We start from the raw sequence: 14,730 nt of genomic DNA on the forward strand, positions 1-14,730 counted from the left end.
CGTGAGTTTGGGTAGGCTCCAGGAGTTGGTGATTTACAGAGAGGCCTGGCGTGCTGCAGTTCATGGGGTCTCAAAGAGTCAGACACAGCTGAGTGACTGAACTGTACTGAACAAACCCTCCATCACAGCTTTTTCTCTAGCTTTCCATCCTTATGTCTTAAGTGATGCCTCCCACCTCCCACTGAGTTACAGCATATAAGCATGCAATCTCTGTTGTTTTCATATATTTGTACAGATTTTTTTCTTATGCCTTGATGCTCATTTACCCTTTCTCAACCAGAGTAACACTGAGTGATACTACTTCTAGTATCTTGTATCTCTTCTTCCCCCGATTTTTCCTAAGCTCACTTCCCAATTTGGAATGGCTGTCATGTACTTTGAGTCATCTCATAGGTATACCACATGCTGGTTGTGTGACTTTGAATAACTTAATTTCTTTGTGCATGCTGCTAAGTCTGCTGCTAAGTCGCTTCAGTCGTGTCCGACTCTCTGCGACCGCATAGACAGAAGCCCACCAGGCTCCCCCATCCCTGGGATTCTCCAGGCAAGAACACTGGAGTGGGTTGCCATTTCCTTCTCCAATGCATGAAAGTGAAAAGTGAAAGTGCAGTCGCTCAGTCGTGTCCGACTCTTCACGACCCCATCGACTGCAGCCTACCAGGCTCCTCCGTCCATGGGATTTTCCAGGCAAGAGTACTGGAGTGGGGTGCCATTGCCTTCTCCATCTTTGTGCATAACATTTATCAATTGTATATTGTAGGTAGCAGTAGAATTTAATTCATAATATTATTCTGGAGGCTTAACTTGGTAATCCAACAAAAGCACCTTAGAATATGCCTGGTACAAAAAAATGCATACTCAATATGTATTAGCTATTACTTTCTTCTTATACTATTCCTTGTCCATCGTCATCATCATCATCATGATCATCTGTGTATTCTAGTGTGATAACTCTTATTAAACTGGATTCAATCAACTATTATATTTGTTTGCATTTCAGATAATAACCACTGTGCAATCAAAAGTTGTGTCTTAAATATTGTATCCCCTGTTTTTAGAAAAAGTCAGTACAAGAAAGAAATCTTGTTTGCTTGGATTCATTATTCTAAACTACTTTTAGAAATATTTGTGGTCTCTTCAAGAATATCTAATTGAGGTTATAGAAAGATAAAAAGTCAAACTATCACCTTCTTCTTTGGTACTGTGTGGTCTGGTACTTAGGCCTTCAGGAAGAGGAATAAAGACTATTTGACTTCTTTCATTTATCCATCTCCAATCTCTCCTTGGGCTTCCCTGGGGGCTCAGATGGTAAAGAATTTGCTTGCAATGCAGGAGACCTGGGTTTGATCCCTGGGTCGGGAAGAGCCTCTGGAGAAGGAAACGGCAACCCACTCCACTCTTGCCTGGGAAATCCCATGAACTGAGGAGCCTGGTGGGCTAAAGTCCACAGAGTTGCAAAGATTCCTTATCTTAACTTCTTTCTTGGGCACTAATTTATAGTCAAGTTGAACCTTTTCTTTGCCTCTAAGTAAAAATTGTGTCCTCCAGGAACAGAGAAATCTTTTGAAATAGTCTCCACTGTAGGCCCTAAAAGCAGTTTCAGCTCAGCCTGGCAATAACTGGCAATAACAGATTCCTTTTCATTCTGCAACAATAAATCATCCTTCTTTTTTCTATAGTATCTTGCCAGGGAAATGTAGAAAAATACAATAAAAGAAGTTGTTATTAACAGAAGGGATGCTCCAACTGTGATTCTCTTGGACAAAATAGCCTGATGGCTTTAGAGTGGCTGGAATTTGGAATGAGCAAGGTTATCTAGAAACTGGTTTTAGAGTCAGCCGCTTCTGACTAATTTTCAAGGTTACCTACGGAAATTCTCTTAACTCCCTTGGGCTAATCTCATTATCTGTAAAGTGATGAGTTTGGCAACCATGAACTCGAGGTACCCTGATACAGCTGTAGTATGATTAATAGTGACCCAACAACCAATAATGAGCAATAGAATGTTGGATTGTGGCTGAAAGCAGAGCTTCCTCAAATAATTTGTATTGCTATAAACGAAAATTTACATGTAGAAAAGTAACTTGCCCAGTAATAGCTCCAAGCACTCTGAACATAGTGTGGAACCTTTCATGAGTACTTTGAATGATGACTTGAAGGTGTGAAAATACAGAAATGGATAAGTTCCCTTGCTCTTGATAATTACAACTCAGATTGTTTTCTGGCACTTTATCAATATCAACTAAGACTTTTTTTGTCAGATGTTATTTAGTCTGATTCATGTTGATGTACAGCCGAAACTAACATAACACTGTAAAGCAATTATCCTCCAATTAAAACTAGATAAATTAAAGAAAAAGAAGTTAAATAGGCAAAAAAAAAAAAAAAAAAAAAAAAGACCAAAAAAAGCTTTCAGTGACTGTGTCTCTGGTAAGTAGAATTAAAAAGTTCCTAAAGATACCTCTCCTCTAATATATATATACACTGCATTGTCCCTGGAAATTGAGTTTTCATCCTATGCTTAGGCTACATTATAGAACACAATTTAATTTTTAAGAAATGGAGGCTGACCAGGGTGGCATTACCTAATCATATGAGAATATTTCCTGGTGCTCTCCAGGACTGTGGAGCTCAGGCCTGTCCCCAGCAATTTGCATAGCCTCAAGAGTGGAGGGAATACAACTGATAAAAATCATTCTGAGGTAGCAGCTTTAAACTGGTGATAGTCAATCTCTGCCGGGGTCCAGCCCCGGCTGATCCAGGGTATTCGAAGGAGAGACGGCATAGGCGAGGATCAGGAAACAACTGCTTAATTAAACGTTAATTAAGGATATAAAGAGTAATAGAATGAGGATAGCTCAGTGAGGAAATTCAGTGGAGAAAAGAGGCTGAATAATTCAGCCAGAAGGTAAGAGAAAGAACGACATGGGGAGACCAAGTTTCGGTGAACAAGGCCCACGCTTTATTTTCCAAAGTAGTTTTTATACCTTAAGTTATGCATAGAGGATAACGGGGGAAGGGGTAGAGTCATGCAGCAAGCCAGGCTTTCTTCCTGCAAACTTATCATATGCAAAAGCTTAGGTGATTTGCATCATCTTCTGGCCCGGAGGCCTGTTAACATTTTAAGACCTTTTCTTCAGAAAACTTATTTTTCTCTAAAGGTGATTGGTCAGGAGCCACCCTCCAAAAGCATTAGATAAAGTTGCATTCCTACAGAGCAAAGGTGTGGTGGGCTATAACAAGAAAAAGAATTAACTCAAGGGTCCCAGGTTACAAACATTAAAGCTACTACTTACACCAATTATATTAATCAATACACTGCCAGGGACACAGCAGGTAAGGGATATGGAAACTTAGCAGCAAACATTGGCCCAAGAAGTGAAAATCCCTTCACCAATACAATTTCTAATCAATCTTTTAACTACTCAAAAGAATCTGTGTTTAGGCAGTTTAGAACATCTCCTGCCTCTCACAGTTGGGAGGCTCTGAACAATCACATGTGGCCGGAAAAACCTATTCAGGCAGGCTAGAGGATTTCCAAAGGAGTTTGTAGGTTAAACACTGTCACCTCCAGGAATTATTAACTGGAACTGTAAGCTAACTCTTTTTTCAGAGAGAGGTAGTGGGGGACAGCCCCCCGTAAAGTCAGAGGTGTAGGTGAAAGCACAAAGCAGAAAGTAGGCAGACTCTGGTTTTGGGGCTAGATGCTCGAGAATTTCCAGGGGGACTCCTGAAGCTCGATCCCGCCTTTGCGTATGCCCAGCCTCCTTCCTCATGACCTTTGTCATGGGCGGAGTTCCTCACGCTGGCTCCCGGCAGTGATAGAATTCCAGTTGAGCTATTCCAGATCCTGAAAGATGATGCTGTGGAAAGTGCTGCACTCAATATGCAATATGCACTCAATATGCAATATGCCGGCTCCCAGCATCTCCCCCTTTTTTATTTCTTAAAACAGCCAGATGCAGCTCAGTCGCGAGCTTTTGAATGTTCTGCCGAAGAATCCTGACAATACAAGGAAGAATGATTATGAGAAGCAAAATTAGAACTAAAGATATTAGACAGAATGTTTTTTCCAGAAATAAAGTTAGAGAAGGTGTGAAATAAGTCATTAGCTGCTCCAGCGGCGGTAAAATCCAGTCGAGAGTGTTCCAGGGTCTGTATTTGATTATGAAGTTTCCCTAAGTCCAGGACAATGTCAGAGCTGTTCCAAACACCTGAGATATGATTTTTGATTTTCTCCTATTCATAATCTGTCTCGTTTACCTTTAAAGATGTCACACATATCCACCGGTAATCAGCGTGGCAAGACAGAGCCATTTTCACTTTTAAAGCCTGTAACTCAGTCCCAATATGCATTATTGCCTCTTCCAAGGCATCTACCCTCATCTCCAACTTTCTATCTATAGCTTCCTGTGTTGCTAGAGTTAAAGAAACATTTTTAGACATGGTATCAACATATTGGGCAGTATGCACTTGTTGAGTCAATGATATTGCTGCCCCAGTAACAGAAGTAATTACTGCTATTAAGGCTGATATTCCTAAAATAAGTAAGCCCACAAATCGTCACGATCACATTAAATCTTGTAGTTGTTGTAACACAGCAAGACTATAGTTGTTACATCATAAGATAAGGTGGACGTTGTAACACTACAAAGGAGCAAACATATTGAGAGTTTAAACAAGATGAGAGCATGCATTGTTCACAAGTCACTACATTGGGTCCACCAGTGAAAAGTCACATGTACATTAAGTTTTCCAGAATCACTGGTAAAGAGAAAAACATAAGGAGAGGGTAGATGAGCCAAAACAGAATAAGTAGAATTATTTTCTGGTTGGAGTTCGCGCTGCAGCAGCCTCGTTGGTCTCGCCGGGATCTCGATGTTTTTCTTGCCTCCCCTTGTGGCGGGCTCCTTTTGTGATTGAAGCAATGGGGGAACTGGATGTCTGGGGGTCTGCAACATGGCAAATCAGCCTGTCCCGGATGTAAATTGGAGAATCTGAATCCTGTGGAAAAATACAAGCACATCCTCGACCGCTAGTTAATAATGGGTCAGGACCCTTCCATTGTCCTGAGAGGAGGTCCTTCCATTTGACTAATGGTTTTGCATTTAATTGCTCCAGGCACCAATGACGAAGCATTGCAGTAGTTCCAGCCAGATCAGTATTTAAAATATTTATTATGAAAAGAGCATGTTGCGAGATTTGATGGGGAGAGCTATACTTAAACTCCCCTTCTTTTAGTTTTTGAATTTGGATTTTTAATGTTTGATGTGTTCTTTCAATGATGGCCTGTCCCTAGGGATTATAAGGGATGACAGTATTATGTTTAATTTGAAACTTTAGACAAAATTCCTGAAAAGACTTAGAAGTGTAAGCAGGAGCATTGTCAGTTTTCAGAGCCTTTGGCAGGCTCAAATATGAAAAACAAGTAAAGAGATGTTGTATTACATCTTTAACTGCTTCCCCTGTACGAGCAGTTGCAATAATAACATGAGAAAAGGTGTCTACAGTTAAAGAACAAAGGACAGTTTTCCAAATGAAGAAACATGAGTTAGATCCATTTGCCAGAGTACGTTAGGTTTGAGACCGCGAGGATTAACTCCCATAGGTAGACTATTATAAACAATGGGGCACTGTAAGCAAGAACGCACAATCTCTCGAGCAGTCTCTCTGGGAATTTGGAATTGATATCTTAAAGCAGTAGCATATTGATGATAAAGTAAGTGAGTGAGAGGCTCTGGCCTCCTCAATCACAGTAGCCACTGTATTTCTGGTTAACAAGTCAGACACATCATTAAAGGCATTTAAAGGGCTGGGCAATCCGGAATGAGCCCGAATGTGTCCAGTGAAAAATATTTTATTTCTTTTCCAAATATGTTGCTGTAATTTAGTTAACAAATGAAATATGGTAGTTTTATTTTCAGGCAAAACCGCAGTTTTAATACGTGGAAACAACCTGACAATATACTGAGAATCAGAATAAAGGTTACATTCCTCATCTGCGAACATAGCAAAAGCCTCTATGACTGCTGTTATTTCAGCTCTTTGAGCTGAAGTTTCCTGTGTTTCTAAAACCTTTTGGTGATTTTTAGTAACTATGGAGGCTTTACCGTTTGCTGCCCGTCAGTAAAGGCTATCTGAGCATTTGGAATAAGAGACCGTTTACATCTGACAGGAAAAATAACTGGATGTCTGGACATAAAATTCAGCAAAACATGTGAAGGTAAATGATGCAAAAATTTGACCAAAACAGTTTCCTATAGCAATCTGTCAATTTTCAAACATTAGAAGAGCATCAAATTGTTCCTTATTATATGGAATTACAATTTCTGATGTCTCTTTACCAAATAATTCAATGCTCCGCTTTTTTCCTTTAATATCAAAGTAGCTGTCAATCCTGGATAAGAAGCCGCTACTTTTTTAGTTTGAGGGGGAAGAGGGACCCACTCTAGGGGGCCGTTTTGCTATAAAACCAATTTTTGTCTGGCCACCCCAATTACACCTATGGGGGTTTTATGGCAAAGGAATTGTCAAGCAGTTGTCAATTTAATTTTTAAAATTTTTTTAATTTACATTTTAACAACATAAATTTAGGGATATGTTAATTTAGGTGTAATGTTTAGTTTAGGTCTCTGTATAAATTTAAATAATAAATGTATAACCTCCTTATCTCATTTTGGTAAACAGATATACCTAAATGCAAAATGTATTTATATATGTATATATACATGGCAACAAGTATAAACTTATTGACATAATCAATATACTTGAATTAATCTTTATAATTAATATGTTAATTAGTATATATTACAGCAATACAACACATACACAGCTAATACCAACCAACACAAACCAATGTACTGCAATAGTACACGTCACACATATATAATTATACAGTATATAGAATATATATCATCACAGCACATCAATCCATACCAATTAATATCAGCCACACACACATTATATTACTGCAATATATATTTAATTATACAGTATATATATAATATGCATATAGAGTATACATATTAATTTATATACAAATTAAGTATAGATCTATAAATAGAATTAGGTATACCTTTATTATGTTTTATTTATACCCATACCTAATTAGGCAAACTATAATTAGCAAATATATTTATATTATGTATTTATAACAATATATAAAGTATTGTTAATTGTACCTCCTGTTGATAACTAAGAAATTGAGAAAACCCTTCTCTGAGTATCGCCTATTTGAGACAGCACGTCCCTCCCCCATAGGGTAAAGGGGAGCGTAGGAACTACATAGGGTTGGAAAGTTCCACAGGTATCCTCAAACTGCCAATCTAACATTTTTGAACTTTTAACTACTGTGGGGGCTTGAGGGCAAATGAAACAAAATTTGACCCCTGAAATCTATCAGGGCAACTTGCCAATCATCACTATTTTGTAAAAGACTTGCAGTTGATCCTTATTGAGTGAAATTATTATATTTGCTACTTCTTTTCTAAAAAGTTCCACACTTCTTTTTTCCTCCTTTTATAATTAATTGTGCCACTGAGCTGGGATAAGATAAAACTATTTTTCTTGGGGTCCCTGGTAGATGGAACCAATGGGCCTTTTTGTCACAAGCACCCTGTAGGTGTATGTTTTGTGGCAAGAATAATTTAATCTCATCTTTTGGTAATATTAATCCTAATTAACTAATCATTTAAAGTCTCATCTACTTTAACAAGAGCTGTCTGTCTTATTAGTCAACTTTCTCTTAGAACTGGAATTAGGATCGCTTTTTAAGCAATCAAACAAAGGCTTTAAATCTGCAGTAGTCAGTTTTAAATGTGGGCGTATCCAATTAATGTCCCCTAATAATTTTTGGAAATCATTTAAAGTTAGTAAACAATCTCTCCGCAGCTTCAAAAGGGCATCATCAGTTTTTAAAACCTTTGGCAGACCTAAATATGAGAAGCAAGTAAACAGGTGTTGCACAACATCTTTATAGGCTTCTCCAGTTATCGTTTTGTAAACTAAATCTGGTCTATAGCCTTTTAGATGACAAGCAACCATCTAATCTTTGCTTGAATACTTCCAGCAAAGGGGAACTCACTGCTCTTCAAGGTTTTAAACTCTCCCTCACCTTTTTTTCTACAGCATTCCCACCCCACATACCACTTTCTCTAATCCCACCAACTCATTTTCAGTAGTATGTGTTGGCCAGGAGCTGGGTCAGTCTTTCCCAGAAATGTTAAGAGACGTCTGTTCCTGTGTCTAATAGCCCTGACATTTTATTTTCTTGAATTAAAAGATCTTTTAAAGACCTTGAAGCTGTAATTTCCTGCACCCAAAAGGCTAGATCACTAGATCTAAACGCTCTGTGGCTCTTAGCTTGAGAAGTCAAGTTTTTTCCTGCCTGATAAGGTAAAAGCAAAAACCGTGTTATTCTTTGACCTTTATTACTTTGCACAGGTTTGGTAAGCGGCGAGATCAAAACTATAATTTCTCCAATATAATCAGAATCTACCACATCATACACCACCGAAATTTCTTGAAAGCCAGCTACACCCTAGCACAAGTCCTACAATGCCCTCAGGCAGGGGGCCAGCCACTCCCATTGGAATCGGAGCAACCGGCATATCAGGGGTTAATATTGTTGCTAAATCCCTTTACCGTCGGCTTTTTTCTTAGCCTGGGTGAGACCCTCCTGAGGGGGTTTTCTCCAAGGAGCACTGCATATTGTGCATGCAGTCTGTTTTAAAATCTCCACTGTTCAAAAAACTTTTTATCTTCCTCAGGCTTAGGCAACACTTTGAGAGGCTTTGGGGGCAAAGTGAGGAACTCTTGGGCCCTGGAAAGCGCAAACGGAGGCGGCAGCGATCGCCTTAAATCAGAAAGTGGTGGATACGTTTTTTTTGTTGTTGTTGTTTTTAAAGGTTTGCGCAGAGGGGGAGGGAGCTCACCAGGGCGCCTGGTCCCAGCGTCTCTTACAGTCTCTCTCTCTCTCTCTCTCTCTCTTTCTCTCTGTATCTCTTTTTCTAACTTACTTTCTTCCTTTCTCAATCTTGCTGCGTTCCCTGATTCCTTCCTTCTCTGTTCCTCTCTCCTTTTCACTCTTTAGCTCTTTCTCTATCTTTAGATCTTTCTCTATTTTCTTTCCTTTTTTCTTTTTCACTTTTTTTTAAATTTTTCTCTCTCTCTCTTTTTTTTTTTTTTGCTTGGGTGAGGCCCCCCTGAGGGGGTTTTCTGCAAGGAGCAGGCTCTGTATATTGTGTATTTTTTAAAAGCTCCTTTGTTTAAAAGAAATCTTTTTTTATCTTTTTCAGCTTTAGGCAATGCTCTGGGAGACTTTGGATGTAAACTGGGGAATTTTTAGGCCCTGCAAGCGGAGGTGGAGTAGTCGCCTTAAATCAGAAATTGTTAGATAAATTTTTAAAGGTTTGTGTAGAGGGGGAGGAGGCTCGTCAGGGCGCCCGGCCACAGCGTCCTGTAAGCCCTCTCCTTCCTCGGGAGGTAGAGCACAGTCTCCCTCCTTCCTGAGGGGTCTTGGGATTCTCCAGAAATCAAGGCTGCTGAGTGTTGGAGGATACCTGAGCTAGCCGCCCAATTCTCCCAGGTAAGGCAGTCCAGATTTTTTGTTTTGCCTTTGGGGGAATATGTGAATTTGTGTAAGTTAGGTCTTGGAATTATGCAGATACTTTGAACCCCCAAGAGTCTGCTCCTATGAACAGGCTTCTTCTGACACTTGACCTGTGCCAGGTCCCTAACTACCCTGATCTGCTTTGCCCACCCATACACGATACGAACACTGTTACCCAGCCTTGGGAAGCCTAAAGTTTTATTTCTCTCTTGTGTAAGAGTTGGAAATCCTTGCATGGCACAGGGAACTCTGTTCAATAATTATTGCCTATGAAAGCATGCAAGAAGATCTTAACCTCTGTGAGCCTCTATGTTCTTAACAATAGATAGGTAAACAACAATTCCACCTGGATTTGTTACTGTACAGGTTAATAACAAATAGCTTAATAAATAATTTTTATTTTGCCAGGACTAATATACTACTTCTTCAGTGAGCAAGTGAGGCCATGAGTTCATATGTCCACAAGTCCTGTAAACAGTAAAATGCTAGAAATCTAATTGAGATTATTTTGTCAGAAGAAAATTATAGATTGGCTGAACACTTCTCCTCTGTATGAAATCTCTTATTTCATTTTATCTGTTGGGAGCAGTATGGAGTAAAGCAGGGTTTTGTTTGTTTGTTTGTTTTTTAGTGTCTTATAAGCAGGAGAAATTGAACAGTTCTTAGAGTTAATATTACAAAAGCTTTGGGGAAGAGTAGATGAGTTTACACAACTGAGTATTTCAGGTGTTTTGTTTGCTTGCTTTTGTTTTTTGCTTTTACTGTAAAGAAGATATCCAAGCAAATAAACTTCAGACTTCAATTAAACAGGTAAATTAGATTATTAGATGATTAACAGTTTCCAAAAGTTATTATCTGTAAAGTCTTCTCCATGATGATTAAAACTGTCCCAAATCCCTATTTACAGCAAGTTACCACAGCTAATTCTGAAGCCAGAGGCAGGGAGAGCGCGAGGGGCGGGCAAAAGGCAGTTGAGAACTGAGAACCTGTCCCCCAGCTACAGCTCCCCCGCGCAATACACAAATTCGCTCCTCAGTGTGGTCATCCATGCACTTTTCCGTTAACTAACAACAAAAATTTCCTAGCACAGACCGCACTCCGGTACCCGCGGCTTTCCCTGCAAGCTGAAAGGTAGCTAGCTGGTGGCCGCGCCGCGATGCTGTGTGGTGGTTGCTGTTGCGAGACCAAAGCAAGATGCGCTACTCCTCCTCTAGCATCCCCCCCTGGGGCTGCACAAAAAGCCCTACAAAGGAAGAGGAGTGAATCCTACCTCAACTGCGGAAAGGAGGCTGAAGTCCCTTCTCTGACTGAGGACCAAAATTCAGCCCCTTTGCTGAGGTGCGGGCTGGGGTCGCTTCCTCCCGTCCCCTCCTCCCTCCTTCAAATATTTTCTAACTGCTCCCTACCGGGCATTGGAGAAACCGAGAAAAAGAGATAAGAGGGCCCCTACCTTCAGACAGTTTACATCCCAGTAGGTTTTTTCTTGCTTATTTTTGTAATAACTATATTTAGTTTCATAAATTCTACAAAGCTATATTATATGGAATAATTCAATCACATATATGCTCACCCACTGTTAAAAATAGCTATAAAGTTTACTCATTTAGCATGCACTTTTAAAAAGCATGGAGAGTACGGTCTGTGCTGGGAAATTTTTGTTAGTTAACGGAAAAGTGCATGGATGACCACACTGAGGAGCGAATTTGTGTATTGCGCGGGGGTCTGTGCTGGAAAATTTTTGTTATTAGTTAACGGAAAAGTGCATGGATGACCACACTGAGGAGCGAATTTGTGTATTGCGCAGGGGAGCTGTAGCTGGGGGACAGGTTCTCAGTTCTCAACTGCCTTTTGCTCGCACCTCGCGCTCTCCCTGCCTCTGGCTTCAGAATTCGAGTCTTCAGTAGAGGAAAATCAAGCAGGATGTTAAAGCCCTTGGGGATAAGGCGAACCGAAAGAAGAGCTCATTTTGTGGTTTAACTGTTGGAGTTTTTAACGTTTGTGAGTTTTTCTTTCTTTTTTTTAATTGGGGAACGGTTTGTAGGATGAGGCAGGTGGCAAGTCGGCTTGGTTCCTCTACACCTAGCATTGGAAACCCAGGTGTTCCAAAAACAGGCCTGGCCCGTTTTTTACGGTTGGCTTGGGTTTCCTTGGCCTCGCAATAAATACAGAGCAGCAGCCGTGAATGTGACAAAGTAACTCTGGGATGAAATAGTTCAACAGACCATTTCTCAGGAGTGCTTTGTCAGGAAAGAGGTTTGGGGTTTTGTTTCTGTGGTTAATTTTGGTAATTTTTGCTTACTCATTTCCTTTCTTTTCTCTCTCCCACAGCTTTTAAAAAGAGTACTTTTGTAGTTAACATACCTACTTTATTTATAATAATAAAAGTATGTGCAGAATGTTCATGCATATGTGAAACCTTGATATTATAGATATAGGTTATCCAGAGATAATCAATACAATTTTGATGTACATTCTTCCTGATTTTTTCTTTTTTTATATTAAGATATATCTGTATTTTGATATCCTGAAGCTTATATAATTTGGGGTTCCGCTTAGAAAATAAAAAATAAAAATTCAAAGAAAAATTTTAAATAAGCAAATAAATTCTAAGTAACTTTTTCTTAAAGCCAACAGTGCTACAGAACTTTATATTACCTTCTTTGTTTTTACATTTGCTAGAGTACTTCCTTCATATTTCTTATCATATTTGAATTTCTTTGTGCACAATAATTTCTGGCATTCTTAATAATGTTGAGCCATACAGAAGAAACATTTTGAGTGCATTTTAAAATTTCATTCCATTATACTGAGCAACAGAATGACAGTTATAATTAAATCGATCTTTTACTCTTTTTGTTGTCTTCTGAATAGTTATAGGTAGGAGCCGTTTTGCTAGAACAGTGTGGTCTTCGGTTCATTAGCTACCTTTTTTAATTTATTTTTTAATTGGAGGATAATTGCTTTACAATGTTGTGTTGGCTTCTGCCATACAACAATGTGAATCAGTCATTTTATATGTGTATATATATATGTACATATATACTCCCTCTTGAGCCTCCCCCCAACATCCTGTCCCTCTAGGGTCAAAGAGCACAGAGGCTGACTCCCTGTGTTATAAAGCAGCTTCCCACTAGCTATCTATTTTACACATGATAGTGTATATATGGCAATGCTACTTTCTTTGTTCCTCCCACCCTCTGCTTCTGCTGCTATGTCCACAAGTCTGGACACATGACTCCACCCCATCATCTGTCTTATGGTTCTTTAGATCTTTAGTTGTAGACCTTTTCCAGAAGTTTCCAATTTTTCTCATCCATGGTTTTTCTGCAAACGGTTGTGACTTTGGTGTGCCTATGAGAGGAGGTGAGCTCAGATGAGTGTCTTTGTGCTCTATCATCTTGTGTCATCTCCTGAATTTAATATTGAGGTATAAAATCCTTTTTTCTTTTATATTTGATGTAATGCTATTCATCAAATTTTCTTAGGAAAGTTTACCTTTAAGTTGTGATTATATACTATCTTTCCTAATGTTAAAGCTAAAATGTACTCTTCTAATATAGTTCAGTTCAGTTCAGTTGCTCAGTCATGTCCAACTGTTTGTGACCCCATGAATCGCAGCATGCCAGGCCTCCCTGTCCATTACCAACTCCCGGAGTTTACTCAAACTCATGTCCATTGAGTCGGTGATGCCATCCAGCCATCTCATCCTCTGTCATCCCCTTCTCCTCCTGCCCCCAATCCTTCCCAGCATCAGGGTCTTTTCCAATGAGTCAACTCTTCACATAAGGTGGCCAAAGTATTGGAGTTTTCAGCTTCAGATCAGTCCTTCCAATGAACACCCAGGAGCGATCTCCTTTAGAATGGACTGGTTGGACCTCCTTGCAGTCGAAAGGACTCTCAAGAGTCTTCAACACCACAGTTCAACAGCACCAATTCTTTGGTGCTCAGCCTTCTTCACAGTCCAACTGTCACATCCATACATGACCATTGGAAAAACCATAGCCTTGACTAGACAGACCTTTGTTGGCAAAGTAATGTCTCTGTTTTTGAATATGCTATCTAGGTTGGTCATAACTTTCCTTCCAAGGAGTAAGCATCTTTTAATTTCATGGCTGCAATCACGATCTGCAGTGATTTTGGAGCCCCCAAAAAGAAAGTCTGACACTGTTTCCACTGTTTCCCCATCTATTTCCCATGAAGTGATGGGACCAGATGCCATGATCTTCGTTTTCTGAATGTTGAGCTTTAAGCCAACTTTTTCACTCTCCTCTTTCACTTTCATCAAGAGGCTTTTGAGTTCCTCTTCACTTTCTGCCATAAGGGTGGTGTCATCTGCATATCTGAGGTTATTGATATTTCTCCCGGCAATCTCAGTTCCAGCTTGTGCTTCTTCCAGCCCAGCGTTTCTCATGATGTACTCTGCATATAAGTTAAATAAGCAGGGTGACAATATACAGCCTTGACATACTCCTTTTCCTATTTGGAACCAGTCTGTTGTTCCATGTCCAGTTCTAACTGTTGCTTCCTGACCTGCATACAGGTTTCTCAAGAGGCAGGTCAGGGGTCTGGTATTCCCATCTCTTTAAGAATTTTCCACAGTTTGTTGTGATCCACGCAGTCAAAGGATTTGGCATAGTCAATAAAGCAGAAGTAGAAGAAGGCTGAGTGCTGAAGAATTGATGCTTTTGAATTGTGGTGTTGGAGAAGACTCTTGAGGGTCCCTTGGACTGCAAGGAGATCCAACCAGTCCATTCTGAAGGAGATCAGCCCTGGGATTTCTTTGAAGGCAATGATGCTGAAGCTGAAACTCCAGTACTTTGGCCACCTCATGCGAAGAGCTGACTCATTGGAAAAGACTCTGATGCTGGGAGGGATTGGGGGCAGGAGGAGAAGGGGATGACAGAGGATGAGATGGCTAGATGACATCACTAACTCGATGGACGTGAGTCTGAGTGAACTCCGGGAGTTGGTGATGGACAGGGAGGCCTGGCGTGCTGCGATTCATGGGGTCGCAAAGAGTCAGACACGACTGAGCGACTGATCTGATCTGATATGAATATGTATGTGTTAACATTAATGTATACACATGAATGAATATATGCATATAAAATTTCAGGTGA

General features: G+C 39.9%; 1 long non-coding RNA gene across 2 annotated transcripts in view; it reads left to right on the forward strand.

The window, feature by feature from the left end:
• The first annotated feature begins 7,159 nt into the window (after nt 1-7,159).
• The window catches only part of LOC147375767 (uncharacterized), a 148,055-nt gene continuing 140,484 nt past the window's right edge, over nt 7,160-14,730 (forward strand). For both annotated transcript variants that reach the window (XR_015160463.1, XR_015160462.1), the window contains exon 1: nt 7,160-9,586. This is a non-coding gene — a long non-coding RNA (uncharacterized LOC147375767). The remainder of the gene's footprint in view (nt 9,587-14,730) is intronic.

The sequence above is a fragment of the Bos grunniens genome, chromosome 3, assembly GCF_055505025.1.
Source record: "Bos grunniens cultivar Pamir isolate PY7600 chromosome 3, Bosgru_T2T1.0, whole genome shotgun sequence".
Classification (NCBI taxonomy): Eukaryota; Metazoa; Chordata; class Mammalia; order Artiodactyla; family Bovidae; genus Bos; species Bos grunniens.